We start from the raw sequence: 12194 nt of genomic DNA on the forward strand, positions 1-12194 counted from the left end.
CGATGACCACATCTTCCAGAGGGTCGATAGCCTCAGGGTCAATGACCACGTCTTCCACAGGGAAGAGGACCACTCCTCTGTCAGGGTCAATGATCACGTTTTCCAGAGGGCCAATGACCACCCGTTCCACAGGGTCAATGAGCACGTCTTCCAGAGGGCCAACAGCCACCCCTGCATCAGGGTCAATGACCACATCTTCCAGTGGACCGATGGCCACCTCTCCTTGAAGGTAGATGGCCACCTCTTCCACAGGGCCAATGGCCACCTCGCCCTCTTCCACAGGGCCAGGTGCCACCTCGCCCTGAGGGCCGATGTCCCCGCCTCCCAGGGCGTTGACGCCTGCCTCTTCCCGAGGGTTGTTGAACGTGTCTTCCAAGTACATTGTCCCGGGCCGTCGTGGTCCTCGGTAGTGGACAGTGTTGCCCGGGGGCTGGAAGGGGGTTCCCCGACCCCGCCTGTGGCCCCCACTGTGTTCCCCACGGAGCCTTCCTCCTGCGGGCTCGGCTCTGCCCGGATTTCCCCGCGGAACCCTGGAGGAACGGTCAGCCCCGCGCCGCGAGCTCCGCGCCAGCCAGTGGCCAGGCTAGGCGAGGGGGTGGGGAGGGAGACGGAGAGCGTCGGAGGGAACGCGGGAGGGCGCGGGCGAGGGAGGGCGGGAGGCTGAGCGGAGCCGCGAGAGCGCGCCCAGCCAGAGCCAGAGCCGAGGGAGCCGCGGAGCCGCCGGGCCGGGCGCAACCTGCAACTAGTTCAGTGCCCGCACCCGGGACCGCTCGCGGCTGGCCGGGGCAGTGGCCGGCGCCCGGTAAGCAGACTGCCAGCCTTCCCCCTCCCCCGCCCGGGGCTCCCGGCCACCGAGCCGAGCATCCCTCCCGTCTGCATGGTCTCCTTGGCTCGGCCGGGGAGGGACGCGGCTCTGCAGCCGGGGTCCCGGGGTCCCCCGCGGGGCGGGTGGGTGGCGGCCCCGAGGGGGCATCTGGGCGGGGAGGCGCGGGGAGCGGGGGTGAATGTGGTGGGGGAGAGGGGGCTGGAGCGGGCTGGAGCGTTGGTGAATGTGCGGTTTGCTTCATTGTCAGGGAATTGTTTTGTTCCTCTTTGGAAGCCGGTCAGCATTGACCTTGCAAATTTGCTAATTGCTGGGGGGCCCCTGGCCGCGCCTCTGAAAGCCACTGACGGGCCCCTAGCCTCAGCAGACAGCCCCAGGCCCGGGGATGGGCTAATGGCTGGAGCTTCCTTCCTCCTTTAACTCTTTCTCTGCAGAAGGGCTCCCTGGCGGGCAGTGCAGCCCCCTCCCACCCCCCTCCCCGCTGCAAGTGAGTGCAAAGTTGTAAATATGGGCTTTCGGGAGAGCAGATGGAGACCTCCCGCCACCCGCCCCCAGAGCCGCTGTGGGGCCTGGCCTGAGTTCCCTCAGCAACTTGGGATATTTCTCTTGCTTTCTGCTGGGAAAATCCAGGGCACCCCCTCTGCAACCCTTGCAGCTGAACTGGCTGCTTCCCCCACCCTATCCCAAGCCTGTGCCCTTGGGAGGGAGGGGACAAACACCTGATGGCTGGAGACCTGGTGGGGGCAGGGGTGGCCTTGGGCACTGGGGAGGGCTGGGCAGGGAGCAGCAGTCCTGGTGTAAATGGCCTGGTGGGTACCAGCAGGGGCCCAGGCATGGCAGACTCTGGACCGATGTGGGTGCTGGATGGGGGCTCCTCCTGGTGGGGATTGGGACATCCCAGATCCTAATTGGCTGTTTGGTTGGTTGTGGATCTCAGGCTGCCTATTCAATGCCTTTCACTGAAGCAGATGTGACTCTGAGCATCCTTGGTTTTCTGATCTGTGAATGGGCACAGAGAGGTTAAGGAACTTGTCCAGGGCTGCAGTGTAAAGAAATGTCCCGGTTGGGAATGAGAATGCAGATCACTGCTTTCTAAAGCCTCTGCTCCTGACCAGGAAGCAGGGCAGCCTTCTAGGGCAGTAGCTTGTCCCTCTGTCTCTAGGCACGTGTAGGTGCCAGGTGCCATGGGAAGGGTTTGAAAGTGCCTCGGCCTGGCGGCTGGAGGGTGTGGAGGCAAACTCGGTCATGTTCCTGGAGGGCACGTTCCCCCCCACGCCTGGCTTTCTTTTGGCCAGCCTGATCTCCCCAGAAAGGAATGTCTTGACTTTTCCATTGCTGTGACTTCATCCATCTTACCTTGGGCAAAAGGCTGCTCCTTTGGCCCGCCTGACTTTGCTCTGATTTTCCAAGGGCCTGAGTGCTAATAGCACTGAGCCCGCCCCCCAAAGGTCATTAAGCTTTACTTCTCCAGCCAATGTTTGAATTTGTCTGAATCCTTCAATCAGTGGACTTGTTTCTGTGGCTCTTCAGATGGCTGTGGCTTCAGGAACTGATTGTCAGAATGTGATCCCCCTTATAAATTAAGAGTCACCTCTTGGAACATCTTTGTATTTATTCCTTGTCTGGGACTGTCTGCAACAAATTAGCTCCTTCTTGATAATAGTTCTTCAGATCATTGCAAAAGCAACCATAGCTCCCCAAAGCCTCAGAAGATTTCAAGTAAGGAATGGGTGTTGGCTTTGGTTTCGAGAAGCCTTCTATTGTTATGGCCCATCCCATCTTCTTGGTTGTGGGTCCCCAACTGATCATACTGAGAGCTCTACAGCTGCCTTCTGAAATGCACCTCCCATGCCCTCGATAAAGCCGCTGTCCCTGGTCCACTGGAACAGAGTTTTCCTGAGGATGGGGGCAACTTGACACTGGCTCTTCTGAAGTCCCAGAATTTTCTCTAGCAATAAGACAAGAGGAAGGTGGTACATTGAGAAATGGGATTTAAGCAGTTGCTGGAAAGGGGTTCTGGCCAGTGGGAAAGAAGGGCATGTGTGAGAGATGGTAGGGTGTTGGAGGAGGCCAGGGGTGGGTGAGCTGGAGCACATGCTCGATGATGTGTGGCTCATGGAACTCTGCCCCGTGCTGCTCTGGGGCCTGTTATTCTCTGGGGACCTAAGTTTTCCCAACTATAAGTGATGGGTTGGACTCAAAGGTCTTTCTGCTCCTCAGCTCTTTAACTGAAGTAATTGGTCCCCTCTCAGAGGTTTAAGGGGTTGTAGAAATCTTGGCCAGTGTTTCTCAAACTTGAATTTGCCAAGGAATCTTCCAACTGCAGGGAGGGAGCTTGTCAAAATGCTTGATTGACAGGAAGGCTCTGGGGTGGGTCCCTGAGGTTTGCAATTTAACCAGCTGCCAGGTAACCCAAATCTGCTGTTTTTCAATGCTCTGGTTAAAGGCCAGTTCCTAAATTCGTTCCAGCCGTTCCAGACCATAACCGTTAAAATACATCATCTACAAATTACTAGGAAGTAAAGGGAAAGACATACAAATACAGGCTTATGTTTTTAGTATTCGATTTAGCAGACATGAAATGATTACTTTTTTCAAGTTGCTCTCTCATTTTCTAAGTGCTTATTTTCAAAATTTGCACCTCGGTCTCTGCTGCCTGGGAATAAAGGTTTACAGGCAGACGCTTGTCTGGGTTGCGTGGAAGCTAGCGCAATTGGGCCCAATTATAATTTCTAAATCATCTTTGCCGGATACTCACCCATCCTTAGGTTTAATACTTCCCTTGATAGAGAATTTAACAGTGACATTTCTCTGCCGAGAGGACTCTTGTAAAGTAAGGCTTCTCAGCTGATGTGATTGCTGGAAACATTTGTTTTTCAAACTTGAATCCATTCCACTCAGATAGTACACTCCAGGCTAGTAGGGGGCTGTTTCGGTCCACTTTATTGTACCAGCATCCACTAGCCTAGTATATATAGACTAGAGTAGGTGCTAAATAAATGTCAAGTGAACACACTGGGTATTTCGACTTTGGGGACCATTCAGTCATTAAAGGTAGCTCTAATTTCTTCCCAGCATTTGAAAGGTGACATTTCTCATGGTGAGTAGGGTCAGCAGACCTGTTCTAGGGAGCTCCCTCTTTTTCCAGTTTCACCTTGAAGTCAGCCAGGCCCAACTTTATAATCTACATTCCAAATCTTTACCTTGAACCCCTCATTCATTCGTGCCTTTGCTCCTCTATCCTGCAGGGATGAGGTTTTGCCTGATTCAGTTGATGAGAAGGATTGCAAGGCAGGTGTGGTACTTGCTTCCTCGGGGGAAGAGGTCGTAAATCAGAGAATCACACAACTGGCATTTCCCGGAGGAATAACTGTTCTTATAGCAAGCACAGACATTCTCTGTGTTTGTCCTCAAGCCGGCAAAATTGCAAACAAATGGCTGAATTCAGTCAAAGTCTTTATTTAGGGAAAGGCAAAGGAGGGGAAAGGAAGGCAGGGAAGTGCCCAGAGTACGGGGTAGGTGGAGGGGTGAGGGGTATCAGCCTCCTTGGCTGTGCCCTTCCCCTCTCACAGATTTTCAGAAGATGGGTGGGTGAGAATTTCTTGACAGGGCCCCACTGGGCTACTCCAAGAGGGGAGAGGATGCTGAGGTAATTATCTTCTGGGGTTCGCGTCCAGCAGGGCTTGGGTCCCCCAGATTATTATGTAGGCCTGCCTTGTGAATGTTTATACCAGCGGATTCCTTTACCTCTTTACCTGACCTCTATGCTTGGAAGGCAAAGTATGTGCAGAAGGCTGGCACTTGAGGACATTTCCTTGAGGTAATTATTAAGGCTTAGAAAGATGTGGGTGCTGGAGGGGTGCAGCTGTCTCCTAGCAGGGCGAGCCAGAGATGAGAGAAGCTTCATGAATTTGAGACATTGAGTCCAAAGCTGGTGTGGCTGGAGAGGGCCTCAAGATCCTGGCCTGAAGTTCTGAGAGAGAGACGCAGGCGCTGAGGGAAGGATTTGAAGCAGGGGGATGGGTAGAGCCTGAATCTGTTTGGTGTGAAGTCGTCTTGTGCGTTTTATCAGCCCCGAGCACTGGAGGATCCAGGGCTGCCTTAGGAAGATCCCTTGCCCTCTGAGATGAGGCGGTTAAGGAGAAAGAATAAAGCTCACAGGGAATGATAGTACTCAAATATGAGATGCGGCCCGCAGGGATTGCCGGAGGTCGGGGACCGCTCTCCAGAGGGCTTCAAAGATGAGATACATCCTGCACATACTGTGAAGCTGGGGCCTTAGCAGAGCGCAGGAGAGGGATGCTTGATCCTGAAAACCAGGATGGCAACCTTTGACCCTGTCACACACAGGGCGCTCTTGCTGTAGGCGAGCAAGAGGGACAGAGTCCAGCATGTGGCACTGGAATTCTGAGTGGCAGCTGGGGACAGCTGCCGAGATGGAATCAGTGCGTGAGGTGGAGAGGAGGAATCTCTGCTGGTCCTTAGGATATGAAGAGCAAACATGGGACTCTGGAGAAGCCCCAATGGAGAGGCCACACACGGCGACAACTTAGGAGAGGAAAAAAGTCCATGGCAGTGCCGAGAGCCCCCTCATTCATTTATTGGACAAGTCTGTACTCAATGGTTACAGACCATGTCTGAAGGTTGTTGATGCATGTTATTAGCTGACCACTGAATACTAGAGTTAGCGGTCATGACTAGGGTACCGAGGAAAAGGTCCCAGAAGCAAGGGGTGGCCAACCTGGTTTGACTTCCTTGGCACACTTGAGTCTTGACAAATGTCACCCTGTTGATAGTAATCACCCACATGGGCCCTTGGAGCGCTGCTCACTAACCATTTCCCGGGCCCATTCAGATGGCTCTGCAGAGGTTTGGCATATGAGGTGGTGCAAGTGCAGGTGAGGCTCCTGCTGACTCCAGCCTGTTGGACACGGGCTTGCTAGCAAACCACATTATGTGGCTTCTGGCTTCACAGAAACTTGGCGAGCCAGTTGCTGCCCCAGAAACTCCCACTCTCTCCTCATTGAACGAAATGGAGATTGAGGCACTAGGTGGGGAAAATATGAAGAATTCAGTATTAACAATCCCTCTTAGAATGGCTTATCGGCTAGTCTCATCTTCGCCAGCATACTTCTTGGGTGTTGATTGGTGTCAGACGATGAATCACTTGTAATATTTGGACATTATTTTCCCAGGATTCCCATGATCTCTGAGCTCCCACAGTCCATGTGCTGGTCTTTATTTTAATCTCCTGGACCTGGGAAGGAAGTTCAAGCTCACTCACTTATTTCAGCAACACCAAGGATTTTTTTTCGTGGAATTAAAAGGTTGCTAATTTTGGTGCAAGTTTTCACAAGGTTTGGAAGATGTCACAGGAAGCTACCCTCTCTCATCCATGCATAAGATTTCTGGTGATATGAGACTGGTCTCAGGAAAGAATTGGTTGTGTTCTAAGATCTGTAGTAAGATGACAAAAATGAGATCTGTAGTAAATGTGGGTATTGTGCGATATTTCTACTACTGCTGGCTTAATCTACTATAGCTCTTCTATAAAGTCAACTAAAAGCCTTGAAAAGAAAATGGTTGCAGGATGCGGTGAGAGGAGAGGTAATTATCTCACATTGTGAAATGTGGTGATCCTGACACTCTTCTATGGGAAGAGAGATGATAAAGGAAAATATTGGTTTGTAATAGAAAAACAGTTTTTTGTACTTCAAGCCTGATTTTCAAGGTATTGATGTCTGCTCACGGCTGCCTGCCTCCGTGTGCATAGAAGGAAGAGTCAAAATCTCTAGGACATACAGATTGAAGGGTGCTTTTCTCTTTAAAAAGGGATTTCTCAAATGGAATCAAGTATTCCATAGAAGTTTTGAAGGGAGGGGGAGAGGCATGAAAATGGAATTATGTAAGTGGTTGGGGCATAAAATCACTCCTTAAAAACAGTACAAGACAAGCTCAGAAACAGCAGGGTCCTTAACCAATGGTGTCAGAGCCGTATTCGCACTCCGTGCATATGGTAATCTATTTTCAGTGTGAATATTCCAGGAAAGGGAATATTCACACCACCTGGTAATAGTCGTGGTTGTTCACAACTTTTTCAGACTGACCTGAAATCTGTCACTTGAGTCCCATCCCTTGCCTCCTGAAGCAACATTTCTCGTCCCTGGAACAACAAGCCACTCAAAAGATTCTTTTCATCTTTTCTCCAGTTTATATCTTCCTAATTCCTGAGCTCATGGAACATATGTTTTGAATATCTTTCATAGGAGCTGCTTGCATTTTTAGTATCACTCTTAATATATATGTCCAAATCTGCACCCGCTGCGACGACGGCTGACACCGCCGTTAAACGACTCACTACTAAACAGAGATGGCGCAGTAGCCAAGGTACTGTGCCTGCTCTTGCATGTGACTCTCCCTGCTTTCATTGCCGGCACCATGTGGTCACCCTGAGCAGTTTGGGGTGAAGCCCTGGAGGCTTCCCCAGAAACTGCTGGGGTGGATAAGGCTAATTCCTGGCACTGTGAGACCTAAGTGTCACATCTTCCTCAACCAACCATTCCACTGACCATTAAAGCCCCCGTTAAACAGGATGGGCCCTGGCTGTCCTGACTGTGTGGGGACGTCCCAATTAAAAAACTACATTAAAAATAAAAAAAACAAAACTACATTGATTCTTGTGCTACATGTGCCAATGGACCAAAAGACGTACAGCACCTTGAAACTCTCTTTTCCTGCTTGTACAGAAAAAAGAGCCTCATAATAGAAAACAGAGGGAAGCGAACAGAAATCACCTCTCAAAACCTATACCAAAAAGAACTTCCTGCCTTTCCTTCCAAATGAATTTTGCTAGTTATAAATTGGGTCATACTCGGTCTATTCTACGCTGTCTATAGGATGGCCATTGGTATTAGGCTGTGAGCATCTCCCCATATTGCTTGGCAGCCTCCTATGATTTTTAACAGTTGCATCACTTTCAGTGTGCAATTTGTACTATATTTACTTTACAGATCCCATATTTTTTTAAGGAAGTCAGATTTTATTTTATTTTATTTTATTTTTTTTATTAGTTTATTTTTAATTAGAGAGTCATCGTGAGGGTACAGTTACAGATCCATACATCTTTGTGCTCATGTTTCCCCCATACAAAGTTCGATAACCCATCCCTTCACCAGTGCCCATTCTCCACCACCAGTAAACCCAACATCCTTCCCCCCTTCCCCAGTCCCGTCTGCCCCCACCCCACCCTGCCACTATGGCAGGGAATTCCCTTTTGTTCTCTCTCTCTGATTAGGTGTTGTGGTTTGCAATAAAGGTGTTGAGTGGCCATTGTGTTCAGTCTCTAGTCTGTATTTGGTCGCCCGCATCACCCTTCCCCCACATGACCTCCAACCACATTTTACTTGGTGGTCCCTTCCCTGAGTTACCCAGAATGAGAGACCAGCCTCCAAGCCATGGAAACAATCTCCTGGTATTTATTTCTACTATTCTTGGGCGTTAGTCTTATAGTCTATTATTCTATATTCCACAGATGAGTGCAATCTTTCTATGTCTGTCTCTCTCTTTCTGACTCATTTCACTTAGCATGATACTTTCCATGCTGATCCACTTATATGCAAACGTCATGACCTCATTTTTTCTAACAGCTGCATAGTATTCCATTGTATAGATGTACCAGAGTTTCTTCAACCAGTCATCTGTTCTAGGGCACTCGGGTTTTTTCCAGATTCTGGCTATTGTAAACAGTGCTGCGGTGAACATATAAGTGCATATGTCACTTCGACTATACTTTTTGGCTTTTCTGGGATATATTCCCAGCAGTGGTATTGCTGGGTCAAATGGGAGCTCAACCTCTAGTTTAGATCCCATATTTTTTATTTAAGTCATCTCCAATTGTAATTTATTGTGACTCTTCTTGCTATGAACTCCACATCTTCTTTGACTCTCATCCCTCTTCGCTTTGTGGGGTAGGGGACGGTATATACAGTGATGTTTAGTGGCTACTCCCAGCACAGTGCTCGGGCACAGTGCTCAGAGGTCACCTACTACTCATGGTGGTACTGTGGATCTCACGTGTTGCTGGTCCCTGGGTCTTCAGCATGCCACACGTGTGCTCCAGCCCTTGGAACTATTTCCCAGGCCGCTTGAGTCCCATCTCTTTTGAGTCACTATAGGGAGGTCTTCTAGAAGGGTGTACTCTCCGGCTCTTGTATGAGCACAGAAACCCCTGGACATAGGGATTGTTCTCTATTTTGTTTGCTGCAGTATCTCCCAGTACCTAGCCAATCTCTCATGCATTGCATATTCTGACTAAGTATTTGTTGGGTAGATATTTCTCAGCATATGGGCTTTCTGATAGGTATTACTGGGCCCAAGTATATTAAAAATCTAAAGACTCTTGATGTGGGAATGTGTCGCCCTTTGCAAGAGCCAGTTTCTGCTCAAATACCTTGTCATTGCGGCCTATTGTCTTTTACAAATCTTTGAGAATCTGATAGAGGAAATTTTGCCTTACTGTTTAAATGTGTTTCTTTTATTGCAGTGAGTGAATACTCTCCCGCATTTCTTGGTCATCTTTGTTTGCTTTTTAGCTACTCATACTCATGACATGTACACAATATTTCTATTAAGAACTTAGCCATTTCTTATTAATTTGTATAGACAATGTATGCATTTAGTAGACATTAGAACTTTCTTCTCTGTATCCTTTGAAAATACTCTGCAAGTTTGCATTTTTAGTTAATTTTATGTACAAATTAATTTTCATAAAATTATTGGTTATTTCCCTGATGCGTTCATTTAAAAATAATGTTATTAAGTCACCGTGAGATAGTTACAAGGTTTCATGTTTGGGTTACAGTCTCACAATGATCAAACACCCATCCCTCCACCAGTGCACATTCCCCACCACTGATATTCTGGGTATACCCCCCCTTTCTCACCCTTCCCCTGCCTCCATGGCAAACAATATTCCCCATACACTCTCTCTACTTTTGGGCATTATAACTTGTAGATGTGTTAATTTTTAAGAAGTCCTTCCACATTCCCAACTGGAAAAGTGTTTAAGTGGATTGTTGTAAATGCATGTTTAATCCCCTAGAAATTATTTGCATGTTTGGTGTTAGATAACATTCTAATTTTTCTCTTTCACTGTTCTGTGACATCACAGTTGTCTATCTATCTATCTATCTATCTATCTATCTATCTATCTATCTATCTACCTATCTATCTATCCAATGTAGTATATTACACTTTATCTTTAGGATTTATCTATTTTGCATTTCTTTTAGTCTGTCTCTTGTCCTAGTTATAACGTTTAAATATAATAAAAATGTATTTAAATGTTATTATTGTAGTTTTCAAATATTATTACCTCAGCTTTTCCACTTACTAGCTGTGTAATCTCAATTTGTATAGAGAGTATAATATCAGTAACATCGATTTTATGCTTTCCATTTTGTGAAGGGGATCTTTTTGTCATTATGTCTGCTAATTTATTATGGCTGGCATACAGGGATTTGGCTGGTTATAATTTGGGCCTTTACCTCTTCATTTTGTTCAAATTTATAGTAACTTTACAGAGAAGATAGTTTTTATTAGTCCTAGTTTTTTTCTACTAATTTTGAAAGAATTGAAATATTTCAAAAGAAACTGAGAAGCATTGAAAATGTTTTGTATATAGCCATGTAGATGCCACTTAGAATGAACAAGGGGTAACTTTCTATCATTTCTGTTTCCAGTATGGTCTAATTAAATAAAACACGGTATATAGGTTTATTTTCCCTTTCAATGATTCTGGCTTCATCTCTCTCTGTATCATTTCAAAACACACCTGGCGGGCAGCCAACCTGGGTTTGCCTCTCAGCACCTCATGTGGTCCCCAGACTCCCACCAGGACTGACGTTGAAGGGCGGAGTCAGGGATAAGACCTGAACACCGCTGGGTGTGACCCCCAAACCGAATTCAAACTCCACCTAAAGACATCCACATTTGCTGATTTGGGGGTATTGGTTTTTTACATACAAATTTAAAGAGTTTATACATATATACATAGTGGTCCTGATTATTTTTCAGCTACATGTTACATATATTTGCATAGGTTTTCTATTTTGCTTAAATGGTCATTTAGCATACAGAGTTTTCTAATCTCTGTAGTAAATGTATCAATTTTTTCTTCATTGTGATTCCTCTTTCAATTTAAGAAACATCTTATTTTCCTGTAAGCATAAAACATATTCTTCAAATTTTCTTTGAAGCTTTTTAATTTGGCTTTGCATTTTCAATAAAAAACTTTTTATTAAGGCACCATAATTTGAAAAGTTATTTGTAGTTGTGTGTTACCATCTGGATTTAATTTTTCTATATAGTGTGATAGGCAGACTTCTTCTATATGAAATATCAATGTCATTTTAATGTAAAATATCATAGTTCTTACACACATTTGGGTCTTTTTGCCTCATGTATCTCTAGATAAGAGAATTGTTTTAAGATTTAGAGCAAATTTTTGTTTTATGCCCTCATGAATACTAATGCCACTTTAATTAATTTTCCTGAATTGTTTTGAATTTTGGGGGGCTATTTAATCTTTCATTTTTCATTTAAAATTTGTCTTCAAATAACAAGAAAATCATGTTGGCTCTTTTTGGGGTAATATTACAAATATGTAGAATTGTTAGAGAACACCTGACATCTTTTTGATAAGAACATATAGCACAACAGTGATGATAGAGAAAATTTTCCTTCCTATTCCCTTTACCTTGTGCTGCTTTTGCAATCAGCTCTCTTCATCCTTCAACCTATAACCCCAGGCTGCCATTGATCTGTTTTCTGTGTATAGTTTTTGTTTTTTCCACAATTTCATTATCAATCAAATCATAGCATGCAAGGCCTTTTGTGTCTAACTTTTCACTTAGCACGCTGTTCAAATTCATTTATGGTATTCAAAGAGTTTGCTCTATTTTATTGCTGAGTAGTTGCTTCTACTTATTGGCCTTTGTAATTAATGCTGTTAAAGTGTTCTAAACAGGTTTTTGTTTGCACACATATTTTCATTTGTACTAGGTGAATACGCTGGGGAGAATTTCTGGGCTATGTGGGTAAGCAAATGCTGACTTTATAAGAAACTGCACAATGGTTCTCCAAAGTGGCTATACAATTTTGTCTGTCTATGTGTGGAATTTCTAGTTGTTCAACATCCATGCTGGCACTTTGTACTTCTAGTGTTTCAAAATGTTTTAAAAATTTTGATTTTCATTTTGATTTTTGGTCTCAATTGTATAGTCTTCCAGCATTAGATCTGAAAGCCTTAGTCTTTGTTATGCAGTCTTAGATTTACAAAGAGTTGACTAGAAATTCCAGAGCTTGACTATAT

At 45.9% G+C, this 12194-nt stretch overlaps 1 protein-coding gene across 1 annotated transcript in view; it reads left to right on the plus strand.

Annotated features, from left to right (window-relative positions):
- The first annotated feature begins 646 nt into the window (after positions 1-646).
- Positions 647-12194, plus strand: part of GABRA3 (gamma-aminobutyric acid type A receptor subunit alpha3) — a 230157-nt gene continuing 218609 nt past the window's right edge. The window contains exon 1 of the mRNA XM_055122007.1: positions 647-802. The gene's annotated coding sequence lies outside the window, so the exon portion shown is untranslated. The remainder of the gene's footprint in view (positions 803-12194) is intronic.

The sequence above is a fragment of the Sorex araneus genome, chromosome X, assembly GCF_027595985.1.
Source record: "Sorex araneus isolate mSorAra2 chromosome X, mSorAra2.pri, whole genome shotgun sequence".
NCBI classification, from domain to species: Eukaryota; Metazoa; Chordata; class Mammalia; order Eulipotyphla; family Soricidae; genus Sorex; species Sorex araneus.